We start from the raw sequence: 20,674 nt of genomic DNA, 5'->3' as shown, positions 1-20,674 counted from the left end.
GGAGAGTGTGAGGGCAACTGGAGGCCTCAGAGTCCTCAGAATCCTTGGTGGCTCCCCTCTTCCAGCTGAAAGACTCTGACAACAAGGGTGCCTGCTGGAGACCGACTGGGGAGGACCCTTTATTTTAGAGAGGCCAGCCAGGAAGGTGGGCCTGGGTGTCCACACTCCTAGCATCCTTTTCTGGGGTAGGGGAGGGACAGGGATGCCTGGATGGGGGTGGTAGTCCTGGCATGGTACCAGCAGCCACTGCACAGTAATAGTGGAGGTGCCATCCCAATCATGCCTCTGCAGAGCACCTTGTAGTCACACTCAAAGGCCATCTCCCCAGACTTCCCCTGGAAGGTTCTAGCAGCCCCCAAGAAGGCCCCATTTCTCCACTCACTGTGCCAACCTCTCCCTAGGCTTAGCCCGGACACTCTTCCCACAGCTACAAGTGAAGAGCAACAGGCCAGCACTTTCTGAAGCCAGTTCCTTCCTCCACTGCTTACAGGGCCCCCACTGGGATGGTCTGGAAAGTGCCCCCAGCCCACCTACATGCACGTGTCCCTCGCACACTGCGGTGCAGAAGCAGAGGCCCAGCGTCTCTCCCCATGTCCGCTCAGGCGATGTTTGAAGCTGAGTATTGTTTGTGCCGTGTAAGCTGCCACAGCGAGTCTCTTTCTCATACGGGATTTAGATATTATCTATTCAGTTACCGTGCTCATCTCCCTAGAGGGATGTCGGCATTCCGGGAGGGGAAATGTAGAGAATTTTTACAAAACATGACCTCAGTGTCCAAACACTCGGCATTTCTGGGAAAAGACGAAGACAAATCGGTCAATATGATGGATACTTTCATATGCTTGACATTAACATAGGACTGGGGAAGTGAGTGGGTGAGATGTGAAGCAAGATTGGGGTTCATTTTGTTATCTTACGGGTATGTTTGAAACGTTCCACGATAAAATGCAAAACAACTGCAGCAACGAAAAGAGAAATCAGGTCACTTTGACAGTCCTGGGCAATGATGCTTGAGAGGAGGGAACAGGGAGAGCAGCTTTTTGGAGGTTTCAGTTAATTCTCTCCTATCCCCCCTGGTACAAATTAGGAAACAGGCTGGAGAGGTTTGGGATTATCGAAGGTCATGAAGCTAGAAGTGTGGGCTCCAGGACAGCTGTGCCTTGTCTCCTCTCTGTCCTGGGCTGTCCTCTACCATGTTCAGAGCCCGTGGGTCTAACAGCCAGTCCCGCCTCTGCTGCCGGTCCCCTCCAGCATGTTCCTGAGGTGGCCCCAGGCCTGTCTAGACACCAGCCCCGAAGGGCATTCTCCTGCTGGGGCCGCCGGCTCCTTGGCAGAAAGACCTGTCAGAATGCACTCAGAGCAGGCAGAAATCCACTTTCTCATCTAATTTCCACCCATCTGTCCTCATTCTGCCCTTCATAACCCCACAGGGTGATCCTTCTTCCCTGGACAGCTTTGCAAATATTTGGGTTCTGCCGTCTTGTGCTCCCACATCGATTTTCCAGGCTGAAGCTCCAGCGTGTCGGCTTCCCTCCCTCGGCATGCTGGTGGCTGCCTTAGACACCAGCCAAGGGCATGATATTCTAGATGTGCCTGACTGGTGAGGAACAAAGTGGAGTCCCCTCCATCCAGGTGACACTTGCATTTATACAGCCTAAGCATGCACCCTTCCTCAGGGCATAGGATGCTGTAAAAGCAGCCCTGCCCTAATCCGTTCCTGCTATGGTTTAATTCAAATGGGATGTGGAACATGGATTCATGGACTCCTACAATCGGAAAAGACATCTCCTCTACGCTGTTTCCTGTAATATTCGCCAGGACTGAACGCTGGGCACACAGCGCTGCAGCTTTACTGCCCATTCTCTCCCTGTGCTCTGAAACTCTGGCCACTTGGATGGCCGCCCTGTCCTTACGTTGGGGAGGCCAGGGAGCTGAGGCCCAAGGCTACCTCGGAAAAGTCAGAGGGAAGAGTGAACTGGAGTCTACCAGATTCCAGGCCCAAACCCCTCAGTGGTGAGTCATGCCCACCATGCAGCAGAGGGAGAAGGGGGCCAGCTCCACACCCCACCTCACTTGGCACCAGCTTGGCCATCTGTCCTTGCTAGGCCCAAGCCCTGTTCCCAGAGCCCTGACAGGGAGCTCTGTAGCTCAGGGGCCTTTGATCATTTAGGAACTGCTTCATTTGTAAGCTCAGGCTCTCAGCAGCTAGTGGCAGCAGGACCCCGCCCCTGCCCCCAAGGGCGATCTGTAGTCCAGGGAGCTATCACCTGGCCTGGCCAGGCGCTCCACACATTAGGGGGAATCCTGGCTGGTTCTATCAGGTACTATGTCCCTTTCTTGGGACTGGCCTGAGGGCCTGGCTAGTCACTGCATGAGCCCATCACTTTTCCCTCTGGGCAGAAGGGAGCTGGCCTGGGTGGAGCAAAACCACCTTTGAGGGCCCTCAGCTCCGCTAACCCATGGGTTAGTAACAAACATGTCTCACCAGGGGCTGCCCTGGGGGACCCTCTGCCATCTAGAGTGGAAACGGAGAAACATTTAGCAAAGTATTGGGATGGGAGTGCAGAAAAACTAGACTGGAAGAGGTGCCTGCCCACCTCATTCTGGGAAAACAGGAGAGGACTGGTTTGGAATGTTCTAGATGTGCCTGACTGGTGAAGAACTTTGTCAGCAGCCAAGTATCCTGGGTGCCTGCATGCTTTGCCCACACTGCAGGTCAGGTCTGCAGGGGAGCTGGCTCCAGGGCCTGGGGGTGCAGGAAACCTTGGGGATTTGGGGGATGTCTGGAAAAGGTGGGGTGTGTCCAGGCCCCCAGAAAGGGCAACCTGGTCCATTAAGAGGTTGTGAGGGAGGGGGTGGCAGGGCACATCTTGGTCTTGGGGACCAGGGCTTGACCCAGCTCAGGGCAGGGGACAGCCTCCAGGCTCTGCACTTGGGGCCTGGGGGGAGGGGAGGAAGGGAGGAGGTGGGGAGAAAAAACGGGGAGGAAAAGTGGGGCGGGGAGAGGGAGGCGAGGGGGAGGTGAAGAGGGTTGGAAAGATGGGAAGAAGGGAGGAAAAGACGAGGGAAAGCGAGGCTGGGGGAGGGGGAGGAGGGAGGTGAGCAGGGGGGGTGAGGAGGAGGGAGGAGGAAGAAAGGGGAGGGGCCAGGGAAGGGAAGAGCAGTAGGGGGAGGGGGAAGAGGAGGAGGCGGGAAGGGAGGGGAGTGGAGGAGGGGCCTGCGTGCCTGCCCCGCGCCCTAGGTCCCCGCGCCGGCCTCCGCGCCCTCGCGCGCCGCAGCATCCCCGCCGCCGCGCCTGCCTGCTGCCCCCTCCCCGCGCCGTCCGCCTCGCCGTCGCCGCCATTCCTGGCGCCCGAGCTCCCGGGCTGGGCGCCGCGGCGGGCAGGACGCGCGCTTCAGGTAAGCGGCAGGGCTGGCCTGGGAGGGAGGGCGAGCGGGGCTGGGCAGGTGCTCGTGCGGGGTGGGGGCGGTCCGGCCCCTCCGCGGAGCCCCCTCTGCGCACCCTCGGCCCCTCCCCGGCCCCTACCAGGAGCCCCGTTTGGGACCCCTCCCGGACCCCTTGGACTCCTCCCCGGTCCCTCCCTGGACCTTTCCCGGGACGCCTCCCGGAGCCACCTACCCGGACCCTTCCTCAGACGCCCTGGACTCCTCCCCATCGCTCACCGGCCTCCTCGCCTTCCCGGTTCGCTCAGGTGGCTCCTCTGGACGCGGGGGTGCGGGGCGCGCAGCAGACCCGGCCGGGGAGGGGGCAGCGCACTGGGCCAGGCCCCGCCGCGCCCCGGCCCGCCCGGTCAGGCTCCGCTAGGTCAGGCCGGGCTCCGGCCAGTCCGGGCGCCGGCCGGGCCCCCCGCGGGCTTCTATTTTGGGCACAGAGGCCGCTGCCCCAGTGCGCTGGACCTGGCGCCGCGCACTCAGACAGGTGGGGCAGGTCGGGCCGCAGCAGTCAGGTCGTCGGTCGCCTTGGCTGTGAGTACTGCAGGCCTCGGTTTCCTGTAGGGTTTTGGCTGCATCATTCTAGAACAGCCCAGGAGAAGCACAAGCCTTAGCTGGGGCTGCACCTGTTGCATTCGCCTGGTGAGCTGCAAGGGGCTGGCTCTACTGGGGTTTTGCCAGTAAAAACATGTAAAGGGGAGTTGACTTCGCGGTTGTCCTTTTTGTTTATTTGACTTAGTATTTTGGGGAGTGGGTGGGTGGGTGAATGGGAGTCTGTAGATGGGCAGTTCTCTTAAAATGAGGCCTGTTGTCTAGGTCTAAGGGCCCGGTCCTGCATTCTAGAGCGTTTGCCACATGAAGTTGCTCTGCTTTTGTTTTGAAAACCTGGCTGTGTTGAGCACATCCCAGGCTTGTGGGTGGCCAGGCCTCCGAAGGCCAAGCTGGACCTGGGGCCTGTGGCCAAGCATCTCACCCTGCTGTTCTGAGCCTTTTCAAATCCACCAGGCGCCACTGAACCGGAGTTTCCTTTTCAGGGGCTGAAGTGACACCTGTGGCCTGTCACCTCATATGTCTCCCAGGCCTGGGGCCTGCTTGCTGGCTGCCCAGGCGAGGTTATTTGGGAATGTTTGCTGTGTCCCAGAAATGGGTAGCTTTGGCTAGTGCAGGGGCAGGACTTTGGTAGGGATGATAATGCCCCGATTGTCATTTTGACGGTTGGTGTCTGTGCATATCATGTCTTGGTGACCGTCTGCCAGAAGAAGAAAGCAGGCTTGCTCTGAGTACCCTGCCAGGCAGGATGGAATGGGAGGGTGAGGGACACACCAGTCTGTGAGCAAGGACTGCCTTCCCTGAAGGCCAGCCCTTCTGGACTGATAAAAGTGTCTGGAGTACACAAAGCAAGCAAAATAAATAGAGAAATAAAAATGCATCTCTGGCACCAGGGCAGCTCTGGGGTCCCTCCCTTGCACAGTGTTGCAAGACCTCAAGCTGGCATGGGAGCCAGGATTCTGCCTCCCTGTGATGGGTTTTTCTGTCTCTCTGTTTGCCCATTTGCACTCTGAAATAGAGCCGTTGAGTTCCTCTGTGTCCCAACTCCTAACCAGCCCACCCTCCTGACTAGCACACGCAATCTGCTGAAAATGCAACCTTGCACAGACCCCTGCCTGAGTGGCTGGGGTCTTGCCCACCCTGGGCTGAGATTTGGGGTGCAAGGCCAGTGGCTTTGCACTAACTGTCCAGGGGTTCTGGGGCCAGAGAGATGTCCTTGGTGACATCATCCACTTGTGGACAATCCACTCAGAGACTGTCCGGGGTAGGTGTCATCTGGAGCTGCCTTCCTCATGCCCGGTGTGTCTAGGCAGATGCTTGGGAGTGCACGCTAATGGCGGCCTTAGAGTGAAGAGGGAGGGAATGTCCGCTGGTGCCAGTACATCATCAAAATCAATAATGCATTGCAGAGATCAATGGTTTTCTCCATCTTCTGTGCTTCTGGAGGGAGCCTGCCGAGGCCTCTTATCTCTCCCTCTGGGTTCCATTTCTGGTGGGGAAGGAGGGATGAGTGGGTCCAGGAAACAGGCAGCAGACTCCCCTCCTGACTCCCTGGAGCCAGAGCTCCTGGAGCTGGAGCTGGGACCCATGTCCTCTCCACCTCTGTCCCCAGGGTGTCCCTACTGTCCCTGGATTAGGCCTACCTAGCCACTGCTGGCTTTGGAAGGGAGTTCTTTTCCTGATTGTTTTGCAATTTACAGGGACCTCCTTGCTGCATGTTAAGAACTTGATTGGTTAAAAGAACTCTTGGGAAGGTGCAATGGCTCAGGAAAACGGGGGCTTCCTGTGTGCCCAGGTCCCCAATTCACAGGCTCTTCTGGGAACGACAGTGGCGACCTGTTAACCATGCAGGCATGCAGGGTGCCCATGGGGGTGAACCGGCTGAGTGAAAATATAGAAATGACTGTGTCATCGGCTGACTGTCAAGGGTGTTGCTGGGAGAAAGACTGCCTACGGTTTCCTACTGGAGCAATTTTTTCTCTCTTGGACTTGGACAATTCCAGGGGTAGACTGCAAGATGAGAAGGGAAGTGGCAGAGACCCCGGGGAGGCTTCTCTCTCCCTTTGGCCCTGTCTGCCCTATGCTTGGGGGTGTACCTCCTGCAGCTCCAACCCTGCCATCCCCATCCAGGGCCCGGGGCTGTCCCCTGAGAGCTGGGCCGGTAGGGCAGGCTCCCCTGCATGCCACAGGGAGAGGTGTGCTAGGGACTGGGCATAACTCCTCCATTGAGAGGTGACACAGGAAAGTGGAGATTTATTAGGAGGAAATATCTGCTGATTCAGTCAGGTTGAGAGGGTGTGCCCACGGCCTTCCCTGGAAGCTGGGGTGGGGCTTTTCAGCACACCAATTAAAGTGATCTCTGGGATAAGCAAATGGGCTGCCTTAATTCTCTTTCCAGCTTGCCTGACCCTCCCTGAGTGCACTGCATTTACCTGGGGGTGCTGTGCCAGGGGTTACCAGCATCCTGCTGCTGCTCCCAGGGTGTTGACGACAGTCTAAGGGTGCAGAACCCCACAACCACCTTCCTACTGAGCCTGTATGAGCCTGGGATGGGGGTTGGGGGGGCGCGTGCAGGGTCCTGTTACTTGGTCTAAAAGTCTCAGATGCTGCCCATGAAAGTGATGACTGCACCCCTCCCCTGGGTTTCTTCTACGTGGCACCCTGAGATGGTGGGCTTTGGGCAAGGCCTGGCCCCCTCCCAGTCAGAGCAGCATTTGATCCAAGAATCACTCCTCTCAAAATTACGCTATTTATGAGACAATTGGACATTTGTTGAGTAAATGAGTTTAAAGAATTCCTTAATCACATCAATGGTACTATGTTAAAATGATTTTTACCCTTTAGTGATAGATGCTGAGTGTTCGTAGATGAAGCGGCAAGATATTTGGGAGCTTCCTCAGATTGGTGTGAGTGGGGAGACTGTGGGAGTGGGGAGGGGTTGGCATCGTCTGTGAGTGGACAGTTTGGGGCCCGGGTGAGAGTGCCTGGGTTCATTATTCTGTTCTGGCCACTTCTGTGTACTTGAAATTCTCCATAATAGAAAGTTAACAATCATCTAAGAACTCCAGTTCTTCCCCCAAACATGCCATTGGATCTATTACCATGCAACGGCACAAAGGTTTATTTTAAAAGCTGTGCTGATATAGTAAGTGAAAACATCACTCCTTAGTGTAGAAAGCATAGAAAGGTCGCACGCACGCACGCACGTGTAGGTGCTTATGCATGGAAACCCATCTGGATGGACACACGTCTGGTGTTCAACAGGTGGCTGTGGAGCCGCCCCAGGCTATGGGGACACAGCCCTGCGAAGGCAGCTCCGTGGTGGTTGGCAAGGGAAGGAGGGCGCCGGAGGGGAACAGCAGGGAAGCCTATACTTTTGCCCTCTCTTCTGTATAGTTTGTTTCTGTGGCAAAGGAATTATTTTTGTAATTATAAAATTAATTTTTAAAAAGCGATCTCCATTAGGTAATAAAATATCCTTAGGCACTTTAAATAGAATTTCATGTGAGAAAGTCACGTTCCTACACAACTTAATAACAAACGAATTGGCTCACATGAGGCAATTGCTGAGTCAATTGTTACTGACCCTCTGAATGTGTGCTTTGTGGCCATGGAAAGACAGAAATCGGTACCCTACCCTCAGCCACAGAGAGGAGACCCTGGAGGTTGGGTAACAGCGCAGTCCAGCGACGGCAGACCAACCGGGAGACGCGGGTGGAGAGGAAGGCAGAGCCTGGTCTGAGTGGGGGGCGGGGGGCTCTGCCCTAACCTAAACTGGGGCTCAGTTCATGCGTTTTCAGGGGTGCCTTTGTTTTCCCTTTCTGTTTAGAAGAGGACATGTAGTAACCTGGAGCTATGGTAACAAAAAAGCATAAAAATGGTACATATAACATAGAAGTTTGCAAAGTAAAAAGAAGTTGCCTAGAATTATAATTTTCTTTTTATATTTTCCTGACCAAAAAATTAGAGTTGCTTAGACAGAATATGATTGCCTTGGATCTAGAGTTTGAGTGTTTGGCCCTTTGATCTGCGTGTGTGTTTTGATTTTGTGTGAAGGAGAGTAAGCATGCGCTTGGCCTGCCCACCTCCTCTCTGTGCGTGTGGGACCTTCCGTTTGCTGGGGTTCCCCAGCGTACTCCGGATGTGGCAAGGGCACAGCCTGGCACAGCGCTGGACCCGGGCACGTCCGCAGGGGTGGCAGTGTGTGCTTGTGGTCACAGTGCCGCTGGGCTGCCTGCCTTTGCCTGGCCCAGAACGGCCCAGAACTGTCGGGTGTGTGAGTGCGTCCTTCGTCCGGCTCAGGTCACACTCACTCCCTATAGCCGCCTCCCTGCAGTGGCCTCAGGGCTCTGCTCATGGTGATGTTCCCACGTCCTGGGTTCCTGATGTGAAGGAACTGGTTACCTTTAAGGGCCCTTTCACCTCTCAACTTGGTCCACTTGGTGGCGTTTCACGGATTGCCCCAGAGAATGTTTGTTGAGTGCCAGTGAAGGTGGGGACCAGGGGACAGAGACTCTGCCCTCTTGGAGCTGTGGTGGGGGGAGGGGGGAGGAGGAGCAGGCGCAGAGGTGGTGCAGCCAGGCTCAGGGCTTCTGGAGTCAGGTGGCCTGTGGACGCCTGTGAGCAGTGGCAGAAGGGTGGTGGGCAGTAGGAGGGAGGTGGGCAACCCCGTTCCTGGCATTCTGGGCAGATGGAGCCTATGAGGACTGTCGGACCAACAGGAGTCAGGGATGGCCCTAGGTTCTTGGCTTCAGGCAGCTGGAGGGTGGAGGCACCGTCACCCCCAGACAGGTGTCTGTGAGGGCACAGTCTGAGGGGCAGGGAGCTGCATGGCTCTTAAGGTGGTACAGTCAGAGGGCGTCACTGGGGAGGAGGGGGTGGATGAATGAGTCTGGCTGTTGGGGGCGGGGCAGTCAGGCTGAGACTCTAAACCTGGCAGTTGTCAGTGTAGAGGAGACATTCTGAAAGCTGGAAGTTGAGACCCCCAGGGTAGATGGAGAACAGAAGAGGCCTGAGGACTGAGCCTGGGACAAGGGACCAAGAGGATGCGGAGCGCGGTAGGAGAAAAAGTTGGGGGTGTCCTGGAGGCAGCACTGGAGGTGCATCAGGAGGGCGGGGGTCAGGATGGGCAGAGGGCGGAGGATGCCCTTGAGTTAGAGTGAAGCTACACAGTCACCAGTGACTTTGCCAGCAGCCTCCGAGCGGTGGGCCAGGTAGAAGCAGCGGAGGGAGCCTCTGAGAGAAGGAAGGAAAGGAACCTGGGGCACAAGAACCGATAACTTTTTCGAGAATTTTGCTGTGAAGAGACGTGGAGAAGTGCGGGGGCTCGCGGGCAGATGGCCTGGGAGAGGCCTGTGTTTCGGGTTTACATCTGGAAGGGAAGGACGGAGCCCGCAGGAGGGAGCTGGGAGGTGGAGAGGAGGAGCCTGGCTGGAACCCCCCCCTGCAGTGGGCGGTGGGGTTCTGCCCCCTGCCAGTGTGTTCCCCCAAGGGCTTTTATTCACCGGCAGTGTGTGCTGTCTCTGCTTGGCCCAGGCTGGCTCGTGCCAGCCCCAGAGGCTCAAAATTCCTTCCTGCACCTCAGTGCTCCAACCCCCTCTGGCAGTCACTGATCTGTTTAGATCAGGTTATTATAGATTAGGTTTGTTTCTTTCAGAGTTTCACAGGGGAAGCCCATTTTACAGTTGATCCTCAATGTACGATGGGGTCACATCCCAGTAAACCTATCGTTAAGTTGGAAATATCCCAAGTCAAAAATGCGTTTAATATGCCTACCTACCTAACATCACAGCTCAGCCTAGTCTACCTTAAACATGCGGAGAATATTACATTAGCCTACAGCTGGTCGAAGTCATCTAACACAGAGCCTATTTTATAACAAAGTGTTGAATATTGTGTAATTTATCCAATACTGAAGTGAAAAACAGAATGGTTGTGTGGGTACTGGGAGTACGGTTTATACTGGATTCGTATTGCTCTCACACCACTGTAAAGTCAAAAAATTGTAAGTTGAACCGTTGCAAACTGGGGACCGTCTGTATACTCTTTTTGTGTCTAGCTGCTTTCACTCCGCATAATGTTTTTGAGATTCTTACATTTAGCTGTGTATATTAGTACTTCTTGTCTTTTTATTGCTGAATAGTATTTCATTGTATGGATGAATCATGGTTTATTTATTCATTCATCTGTTGGTGGACGTTTGGGTTGTTTCCTCTTCTGGGTTATTGTGAATTAGAGTGCCATGAACTAAAACTCAACAACAAAAAGACAAACAACCAGCTAAAACATAGGTAAATATGTCACCAGATAAAATACAGGCGGCCAGCAAGCATGTGAATAGATGCTCAACATCATTAGTCATCAGGGAAATGCAAATCAAAACCATCTCTCACTCCACTAGAATGGCTTTAATCAAAAAAATGGAAAATAACAAGTGTTGGTCAGGATTTGGAGAAATTGGAACCCTCATACACTACTGATGGAAATGTAAAATGGTGCAGCTGTTTTGGAAAACAGTTTGGAAATTCCTCAAAAAGTTAAACATAGAATTATCATATGACCCAACAAGCCCACTCCTAGGTATATACATAAAAGAATTGAAAGCAGGGACTTAAAAACTTATCCACGACTTTTCATAGTAGCACTATTCACAACTCACTATGCACAGTAGCCAAAAGGTGACCCAAATGTCCATCCATGCATGGAAGAATGAATAAGTAAAATGTGGGATATCCATACATTGAATATTATTCAGCCATAAAAAGAAACAAAGCACTGATACCTGCTACAGTGTAGACGAACCTTGAAAACGTTATGCCCAGTGGGGATAGCCAGGCACAAGGACCACCTGTTGTATGACTCTGTTTACAGGAAAAGCTCAGAATGGGCAAATCCTTACCGACAGCAAGCACAGTAGTGGTTGCCAAGGTCTGGGGAGATGGGGGGATGACATGTGACTTGGTATGTATGGGGTTTGCTTTTAAGGTGGTGAAAGTGTTCTGGAACTAGACAGTGGTGGTGTTTGCATAACATTGTGAATGTACAAATGACATAGAATTGTACACTTTAAAATGGTAAATTTTATCTTATGAGTATTTTATCACAATAAAAAATGATATAAGGCCGGGCGCGGTAGCTCACGCCTGTAATCCTAGCACTCTGGGAGGCCGAGGCGGGTGGATTGCTCAAGGTCAGGAGTTCGAGACCAGCCTGAGCGAGACCCCGTCTCTACTAAAAATAGAAAGACATTATATGGATAACTAAAAATCTATATAGAAAAAATTAGCCGGGCATGGTGGCGCGTGCCTGTAGTCCCAGCTACTCAGGAGGCTGAGGCAGTAGGATCGCTTAAGCCGAGGAGTCTGAGGTTGCTGTGAGCTAAGCTGACGCCACGGCACTCACTCTAGCCTGGGCAACAAAGTGAGACTCTGTCTCAACAAAAAAAAAAAAAAAAAAAAAAAATGATATAAAAGTATTATGCGCATTCATAGGCAAATCTTAGTGTGGACCTACGTTTTTGTTTCTCATGGGTAACTAACTTCCTAAGTACATATAACTTCATAAAAAACTGGCAAACTGATTTCTAAAGTGGTCATATCATTTTACATTGCCATTACTAACGTGTGAGAGTCGCAGTTGGTTCACATCCATGCCAGCACTTGCTGTTGTCAGTCTGTTTAATTTTAGCTATTCTAGTGGGAATGTTGTAGTGCTGTTACCAGTGAGGTTTTAGTTGAGCATTTTTTCATGTTTTATTAGCTATGTGTATAGTCTTTTGTATATATTCTTTTGTGAAATATGTGTTCAAATTGTTTTTCACTTTTTAGTTGGGTTATTGGTCTTATATTTGAATTGTAAGAGTTACTTACATATTCTGGATTCTAATCTTTTGTCAAATATTTGTATTGCAAATATTTTCTCTCAATCTGTAGCATGCCTTTTAATTTTATTAATTATATTATTCGAAGGGCAGACTTTTTAGTTTTGAATAGTTCCAGTTCATCAGTTGTTTTAATGGTTTATGCTTTTTGTGTCCTATTTAAGAAATCTTTGCTTAACCCATAGTCATAAAGATTTTCCCCTATGTTTTCTTCTGAAAATGTTATAGTTGTAGCTTGTGTAAATCTATTGTCCATTTTGAGTTAATTTTTAACTGGAAAGAGCTAAGGATTGAGGTTGATTGTTTTGCATGTGGCTATCCAATTGTTCCAGCATCATTTATTTTTTTTAAAAATGGCTATGTTTCCATTGACTTATCTTGGCACCACGTTCCTAAAGTAATGGGCCATATCTGTGTGGCTTTGTTTTGGATTCTGTTCTGTTTCATTATGGCTCGGACTATTCCCAGTGCTTGATGACTTGCTTTGTAGTAGTAGCTCTTGGAGTCAGGTAGTGTGACAGTTTTGCTTCACTTTCAAAATCATATTGGCAATTCTAGATCCTTTGCATTTTCATATATACTTAAAATCAATTTGTCAATTTCTCCACAAAGCCTGCTTGCATTTTGACTGAGATTGTATTAACTCCTTAGATCACTTTGGGGAAAATTGACAAAACAGTATTGAGTCTCTTGACCAGTGAACATGGAATATCTTTCCATCTATTTTCATTTTCGTTAATTTCTCTTAACAATGTTTTATAGTTTGAGTGTGCCGGTCTTGTACATATTTTATCAAATTTATTGATAAGTATTTCCTATTTTGAATGTTAATTATAAGTAGATTCTTAAAAATTTTACTTTCCAATATGTTTCTTGCTAGGATATAGAAATACACTTAATTTTTTTTATATTTTTTGTTTATCCTATAAACTTTCTAAAGTCGCTTACCTTACTGGCTTTTTTTGTAGAACCTTGAGATCTTCCACATAGATAATTCTAGTGATTATGAATAAAGACCACTTTACGTCTTTCTTTCCAATTAGAATGCCTTTTATTTCTTTTTCTTTTTCTATTTCCCTGTCTTTCAGTACAATTTTTAACAGAAGTGGTGAAAGTGGAAATTCTTGCCTGTTTTTAATCTTAGGAAGGAAGAATTTAATGCTTTTTAATTAAGTTTGATGTTAGGTGAAGATTTTATGTGGATGCCCTTTATGAAGTCAAGGAAGTTTTCTAATTTGCTGAGATGTTTTGTCACAATTGGATGTTGAATTTCCTCGTGTACTTTTATGTATCTATTGAGATGATCGTGCGGTTTCTCCTTTTTTGTTTGTACATACGATGAATTGCACCGATTAACTTTTGCATGTTAAATCAACCTTGCATTTCTGGCATGGATCCCACTTGGTCATGATGTATCCTCCCTTTTATGTAGTGCTGGATTCGATTTGCTGCAATTTTAAGGATATTTGTAACTATATTCATGAGGCCTATTGTTTTCTTGTAATAATTGTGGTTTTGGTATCAAGAGTAATGTTGGCCCCACACAATGATTTGGGAAATATTTCCTCTTCATTTATTATTATTTTAAAAGTTTGTGTAGGATTGGTTTTTTGTTTTTTTGTTTTTTTTTTTAAATGTTTGATGGACTTTACTATTAACGCTGTCTGGGCTTGGGGCTTTTTTTATGGGGAAGCTTTTAATTATGAATTCAATTCCTTAATATAAGGTTATTAAGATTTTGTTTGTTTGTTTTTTAGTGACAGGGTATGGGTTCTGTTGCCCAGGCTGGAGTGCAGTGGCACGGTCGTAGCTCACTGCAGCCTCCAGCTCCTGGCTTCAAGCCATCCTCCCACCTCAGCCTCCCAGACAGGTGTGAGCCACTGCGACTGGCCAAGATTTTCTATTTCTGCTTGAGCCAGTTGTGGTAATTTATGTGATTTATTGAGGTATAATTTATATACAGTAGAATCCACCCTGTTAAATGTACCATTCTGTTAGTTTTGGTAAATGTGTTGTAAAGGAAAATAAAAATCTCAGGCGCACCCCAGGACTGGTATTGGTCCACAGCCTGTTAGGGGACTGGGCCACAGAACTCCCCCCACCCCATGAAACTAGTTCCTAGTGCCAATAAGGTTGGAGACCGATACGATGCCTGCTTCCAGATGAATAGCTGTTCTAACACTGTGCTGATCCCCAGGAAAGGTTAGCAGGCCCTAGGCATCTGCAAGGACTGCCCACAGATAGTAAGAAAATTCCTTACCTCCCATAAAGAAGGACATGCAAATGGTAACTTTAGTCTCTACGCTAAGTCTTCCCTAAACTAAAGTCTGTTCAGTTCTAATACTAATAATGTTGATTAGTAGTTTATTATCCCTGGTGCAGAACAGAGGCAAGGCAGGATGGATCAATCTTCCACCCACCCAGGGACATCTATTGGATACATAATTGATACTCCCTTCACTCCCTTTTCCTCTTCTAACATTCACCTAATCTTAGGTGTAATGCAGAGTTCCAGGGCCTCACAAGAATACAACCATTTGCCTCACTGCTCACCCCTCGTCCTTTTTCTTTCTGTGCCCCCTGCCCTTAAATACTGAAGTTCCCAAATCCCCCTTTGGAACAACAGTCACAGATCCACAGATCCCTCTGTGGTTTGTGTTTTTCTCAGGTGTGTCCTCAAAATTTGGCTTAATAAACCTCTGCTGATTGAGATCTTAGCCTCAGTCACTAATTTGGGGTTGTCAGCATATAGGCATGCGACCGTCACCAGATCGAGATGTGGAAAATTTTCATAGTGCCAGAAATTCTCTTGTGCCCTTTTGTAGTAAGTTCCTTTCCCCCGGCTTGGCAACCACGGATCTGTTTTCTGACCCTATAGGCTTTTCCAGAATGTCATATGAACGGAATTGTACAGTTTGTGGCTTGAGTCTTGCTTCTTCCACTCAGCAGAATTGTGCAGGTGTTTGAGCAGTAAATAAAGCAGTATGTTTAGGGAGAGACTCCGGCACTTCTGGGTGATGACTTGGAAAGGAAGGTCAAGACGGGGGAGGCAGTTACGGGACAGGAATGCTATGATGGTATTCACGGTGGCCTGGCCGTAAATGGTACGCCAGGCACTTTCCACCCATCTCATGGAATCCTGACCACAGCCCTGTAAGACGGGTCAGTTCTTCCCCTGTTACAGCTGAGGACATTGGGGACAGAGAGAATAAGAAACTTATTCTTGGGACCACTTGGGCAGGAAGTGGTTTGAGCCCAGGAGTTGTGATCTCAAGCTCCATTCTCGGCATTTAAAGCACCCACCGCAGGGTGGCAGATGGTCAGGGTGTTTTAAAGATTTTAAAGATGTGGGTACCCTTTGGGTACTGAAGTCCAAATGAACTAGAAATGTAGTTTATCTGAAAGAATCGTGAATGTAATAAAGCATTTATGGAAAAAGATGTTTCTCAGTGTTTATAAATAGAAAATCTAGACACAACCTGAGCAGCTCCTGACAGAGACATGGCCAGGTATGGGGCGGAGTGGTAACGTGGCTCTCTAACAACACCCGCGTGGAGTGTGCCTGACGAGATGCGTGTCAGCGGAGCACTCGTGTGAGGACAAGTCCTGGAGCAGCGTGCGTAGGAAGCACTTGTAAGTGCCTGGAAAGCGCTAGCCTGCGTCCTCAGTGGCAGTCAGATGTTTAGCTGATGACATGGCTTTTGTTTCCTCCTTGGTGTTTGTCTTCGTTTGCCTGATGTTCTGTAGTACTTCTTGTTATGGAAATCATAAAGGAGAAATACAAAGGAAAAGGTTGAAAAACGTAGTTTTAGATCACATACACCACACACCTCATGACACACACACACGTTGTAGGTCGTGGGAGTCCTCCCATGCTTTTCCTGGACTCGTGCTGCCTGTTCAGAAAGCAGGTGAGTGTGCACGGCTCGTTCTGCTCCTGGAGCGCATGAGTGCAGCGAGACCGGCCGGCCCCGCGCTCGCCTCCCCCAGACATGCGCGGGCAGCAGGTGGAGCAGGCGTGCGTGGGTGCTGGGTGCCACGCAGGGGAGGCGGGTCTGCAGGGTTGGGGGTGGCTGCCTCTGTCCTCTCCAGGGCTCCGGTTCCTGGGAGAGCCAGGAAGCCCTCCCATGCCGGGCCTGTGTGTGCGGCCTCTGTGGGGCCTGCCTTCTTCATAAGCAGAGTCAACTTGGCCCTCGGTGGTTCCTGGGGGGCTGCGGGATTATTAAATTACATGACTCCTGTAATATCCCTTCTTGGCAACGTTTGAATTGGGATGCGTGTGGAATTCAGTGTCACGTTTGAAACCAGGCTTCAAAGAGGTTCAGTACGTGTATAATATTGCTAAAACATTTTAATTAGAATATTAAAACTTATGACAGTCAGGAAGTCTGGCTGTGTAGGTGTCTTATGCCTGGCTGCTTCTAGACTCTCACAGTGACCCACACACTTTTATGTCATGAGGCAGTGCACAGACACACACACATGCACACGTACCACTGAAATCAAAGTTTTGCTCACCACAGTCACTCTTAACTGTATGTGCTGCCTTCTGGTATTTTTATTCACTTGTATTTTATTGAAATTGGAGTGTGCAAGCCCCAGACTGACAAATACTCCCATATGACACCTGGCCTTATGAGTGACTGCATGGGCATTTTAAAATTTTAGCATTAAGTCGGCATGTGTAAGCTATACATTGTTATCTTATGTCCCACATGGACTGACTTTGGACTGTGGACTCCCTCAGTCCTTGGTTTTCTCTAGGTCAGGATCATCCGTGGGGTCTCTGGGACCAGGCGTGCTCTGGAGCCTTCAGCACAGTACCCAGGCCGCATGTGCTGCCCGGGGGCCCGGCCTTGGACCACACGCACCGGAACAACAGGGCAGGGAAACTGGGTCAAAGCAAACGCTTGAGCAGGCGGAATTGGATATGTGGCCTGTCTTTGCAAAGCGAGGGCAGTGGCTTGGATTTCAAATGTGGAGTCCTGCAAAGCTGCCCGGTTCCCTGGGGCCTCGCCTATGAGCAGCGGCCGCCTCCTGCGGTGCTGTGTGAAGCTGGGGTCTCCCTGTGTGGGGACCTGCCATCCTCACGTTCCACCCACAGCAGCACGGTCGGAGCAGGGCTGGGTTTTCACGGCTTGGCAAAACCAGGAGGTGGTGAGGAGGTGCTTTTTAAAATAGATACCGGTCACCGAAGGGCCTGGAAACAAGCCTCCGGGGAGATACAGATTCCCGTTTGTTACACATAACCGCTCTGTGACCCACGAGCCAGTGTGTGCAGGTTCTATTTCAACTGGAAGAGAGTGTCATTTATAATTAGCACATTTATTTCCGCAGAAGGGAGAGACAGCTCAGCGCAGACGTCGCCGTCAGGAGGAAGGAGCACAGAACACAGGCGCCCACCCCTCTCCGTGCGGAGACGTGCCCAGGCCCAGCAGCCTGCTCTGCAGTCAGTGCCCGTGTCGTGGGGGCCTCTGCTGAGATGCTCTGTGTCAGGACTGCACTTACACTGTAGTTGCCAAAGATGGAAAAACACTTTTCCAGACACAGCCCCATTCATAAACCGTGCTGAGCCACCAGTCGGTCCCTGCTGGTGCCATCCTCCCAAAGTGCTGGGCCAGGGTGCTGTTCTTTGTTGCTTGAGGAGGCCGGGCACGGCTTCTGCTGCACAGAAGACATTTTCTGCAGTGATTTTCTCGAGCTTGGCAGGCCATCAGCTGTGCTGCGCTGAGACTGGCTCGGAGGCTTCCCAGAGGACTCAGAGCTGTGGCTGATGCTTGTGCAATGCCTTTCCGGTGTGGCTTGTGTTGTTCTTTGCATTTTGACACTCCTGAGTGCCTGTCTGGTCAGAGCTGAAACAAAGAGTGGATTTCATGGCCAGAGACTTTGGCCTCCCGGTCATCTTCCACCTGGCACAGTGACCTGGGTGTGGTCCACTCACTGGCCTTTGCTGGCCAGCATCTATGGATGTGTCCCAGGAGGGCAGCAGGACACGGGGCCAGCCTGTGGGCAGTGAGCACCTGGAGTGCTGTGAGCTGGTTGGAGTCACGGTCCCCAACCGGCTTCTTGCTGCTGTCTTCCTCGGGTGGCTGGGTCTCCCCTTTGCAGTGGGTCCCCTTGCCCAGCTGGGTGGTCACCCCTCTCCCTGCCTCCTTTCCCCTGTTGGAATCAAGGGAAGGTTGTCTGCAGTAAGACAGCAGTGGTGGTGGCGGCAGTGGTGGCAGCGGCAAGACCCTCTTGCTGGCACCTGCTTTCATCTTCCCCTCCCCACCGTCCTCCTGCAGTGAGATGTTTGTGGAATTTACTGTGACGTGCACCTGACTTTTCACAAATGGAGCCAGTGTGTGTTGGCCAGGACCAGGCACGGGGCATCGTGGCCCTCAGGGCGCCTGGTCACCACTCCCCCGCTGATCCCAGCAGAGCTTAATTTTGGCTGGTTTGACTTTGCGCACCTTGGATTCTGCAGGTCATCCTCATGTGTGTCACTCAGCATCTGTCTGTGACAGCCAGCTCAGGCTCACCCAGGGCCTTCTCCTCGTGCCTCGCCACCCAGTCTTCCGCTGTGTGCGTCCACCACGGTCATGTGCATCCCTGTACGCCACATATGCACGTGCTGGCTACTGGGTTTTCCGTGTGGGGCCGTTATGCATGAGGCTTCGGAACATCCTTGCACACAGGCTGTGTTTTAGTTCTTTGTTCTCCTTTCGGGACACCAGGGGCCTCTAGTTTTTGTGACTCCACTTGCTGGGGCAGGTGCTTGCCTCAGTCCGTGGCAGCAGGGCCTAGACCTCGCGGTGGCTCCCTGTCTCCAGCCCTGCTCTGAACCCTCTCCCTTTTAGAAGGGTCCCCTGAACTGGCCCCCGACCCCCCGCCTGCTGCCAGCTCCCTATGGGGGAAAGTGTCTCTCCAGCTGCACCCTCAGTGTCCCGCCCCCTTCCACCTCTGCCAGCCCAGTCCAGGCGGGACTCTCCCTGTCATTGCTAACAAGGTGCTTCCCAGCTTTGCAGTTCTGCCTCTCGCTGCCGGGCCCACCACTCCGTCTGCCACTGTCCACTCCTCAGCAAGCATGCGGTACGTGCCCAGTGGGTCCCAGCCCTGGGATTGAGACACAAGGTCAGGGGCCAGAGCAGGGCAGACAGGGTGTGTGACTTCAGTGGAAGGAGGGCACGTGGGCCATCAGCAGGGCCAGGGTGAGATGTTGAAGTGAGGAGCTGAGCTGGAGCTGAGAACAAGTAGGAAACAGCTGGTAGCTTGGACAGGAGAAAAGCCATGTCCCTTTTAAACCATGATGGCAAATCTTGCTGTTGCGCTCTCTGAGGTGCGAGCTATCTGCCTCCTCTTGTTGGATTTGGGTGGCCTCCTGACTGCATCGGTCACTAGAGCATGGCGCGCATAAGGCTAAGTGACGTCCAGTGTGGCTTCCCCATCGTCCACTGGGAGACTTGCTCTGGGCGTCCTGAGATGCCGAGGAAGGAATCGGCCCTGTGGCAGCCATGCTGAGGAAGCCCGAGCTCCACAGAGGGCCATGGGGGCTCCACAGGGCAGGCCCGGTGTCTGGTCCCCCTTGCTCAGGGCTCTTATGTGTGAGGGGACAAGCCTTCCAAAGACTGCAGCCCCTGGTCATCAAGCGTCCCAGCCTTGGGTGTCCTCAGATACTGGAGCAGAGATGAGCTGACCTTGGCTGTGGCCCACTGGGGCTCCTCGCCCACGGGACTGTGAGCGTAGGAACGCTTTATAGGCTGCTGAGTTCAGCGCGATGCGTCTCACAGCAGCAGCGACCAGAGCAGAAGTTGTGGCTCCCCAGGGAAAAGGAAGGCCCTTGGGGAGGGGCGGGGTATGGCCTAGGACTCAGGTGCTGGTGGGAGAGTGGAGTGTGAACGGGGACAAGACCCCTGACAAGGGCAGTGAGGGGGGTTTCATCCCACACATGTTCATGGTCTGTGTATTTGGATGGGGTGGGGGGGTCCTGTCTTCCCTATAAACTAAGCGTGAAGGAAATGTGCTCTCTCCTTATAGAATCACAGGGGTGTGGGGGGACAGGGATGAGTCCCCTGTGGCTGCCATAACCAAGCCTCACAAACTGGATGGCCTACAACCGCCTAAGTTCATTCTCCTAGTTCTGGAAGCCGGACGTCAAAATCAAGGTATCTCAGAGCCAAGCTCCCCCAGAGCCTCCCGGGAGGGTCCTCCCTGCCTCTTCCAGCCGCTGTGGCTCCTGGCGTTCCTGGGCTCGTGGCTGCATTCAGTCTCTGCTCTGTCCACACGTGGCATCTCTGTTTTCTCTTCTGTGTGTATCTTTCACACTTATCGCTGTATTTAGGGCCCATCTGGATACTCTAGGACGATCTCATCTCAAGATTCTTAAGTTTTGCACATAAGGTCACATCCCCAGGTGCTGGGGGGCCTGGTCTCTTCAGTCCCTTGCAGCACAGGGGCGGGCGGTTGACAAGCTGCACAGGCTGCCCTGGAGGCCCCTCTCGGCGGGGACGGGGACGGTGCTGGCAGTTGCTCACCTGCTCTAGGGTCCGTTTCAGCGGGTTCTGTCGCCAGGAAAATGGAAACCATGGCTGCTTTTTGCATCGTGGGAGGCTGTAGAAACAAGAGAGCACAGTGGAAACTCGCTGCTTTGTAAAATAACTTCGTGTTGACTCAGAAGGGAAACAGGAAAGGTGCCTTCTATCTGTTTTTTTAATGTGAGTTTTTCTCTCCATTGGTGGGGCTTGTGCTTTTAAGGAGTGTTTCTGCAAAAATACTTGTTGAATCTATAGTGTGAACAGGAAGTAAGATGTGCTGACTAACTTTTCCTTTATTTTG

General features: G+C 51.5%; 1 protein-coding gene across 1 annotated transcript in view; it reads left to right on the top strand.

Moving 5' to 3' along the window:
• The first annotated feature begins 3,263 nt into the window (after positions 1-3,263).
• The window catches only part of LOC138388321 (semaphorin-4D), a 104,788-nt gene continuing 87,377 nt past the window's right edge, over positions 3,264-20,674 (top strand). The window contains exon 1 of the mRNA XM_069476260.1: positions 3,264-3,399. The gene's annotated coding sequence lies outside the window, so the exon portion shown is untranslated. The remainder of the gene's footprint in view (positions 3,400-20,674) is intronic.

The sequence above is a fragment of the Eulemur rufifrons genome, chromosome 7, assembly GCF_041146395.1.
Source record: "Eulemur rufifrons isolate Redbay chromosome 7, OSU_ERuf_1, whole genome shotgun sequence".
NCBI lineage: Eukaryota > Metazoa > Chordata > Mammalia > Primates > Lemuridae > Eulemur > Eulemur rufifrons.
This window is presented reverse-complemented; position numbering and strand designations above follow the sequence as displayed.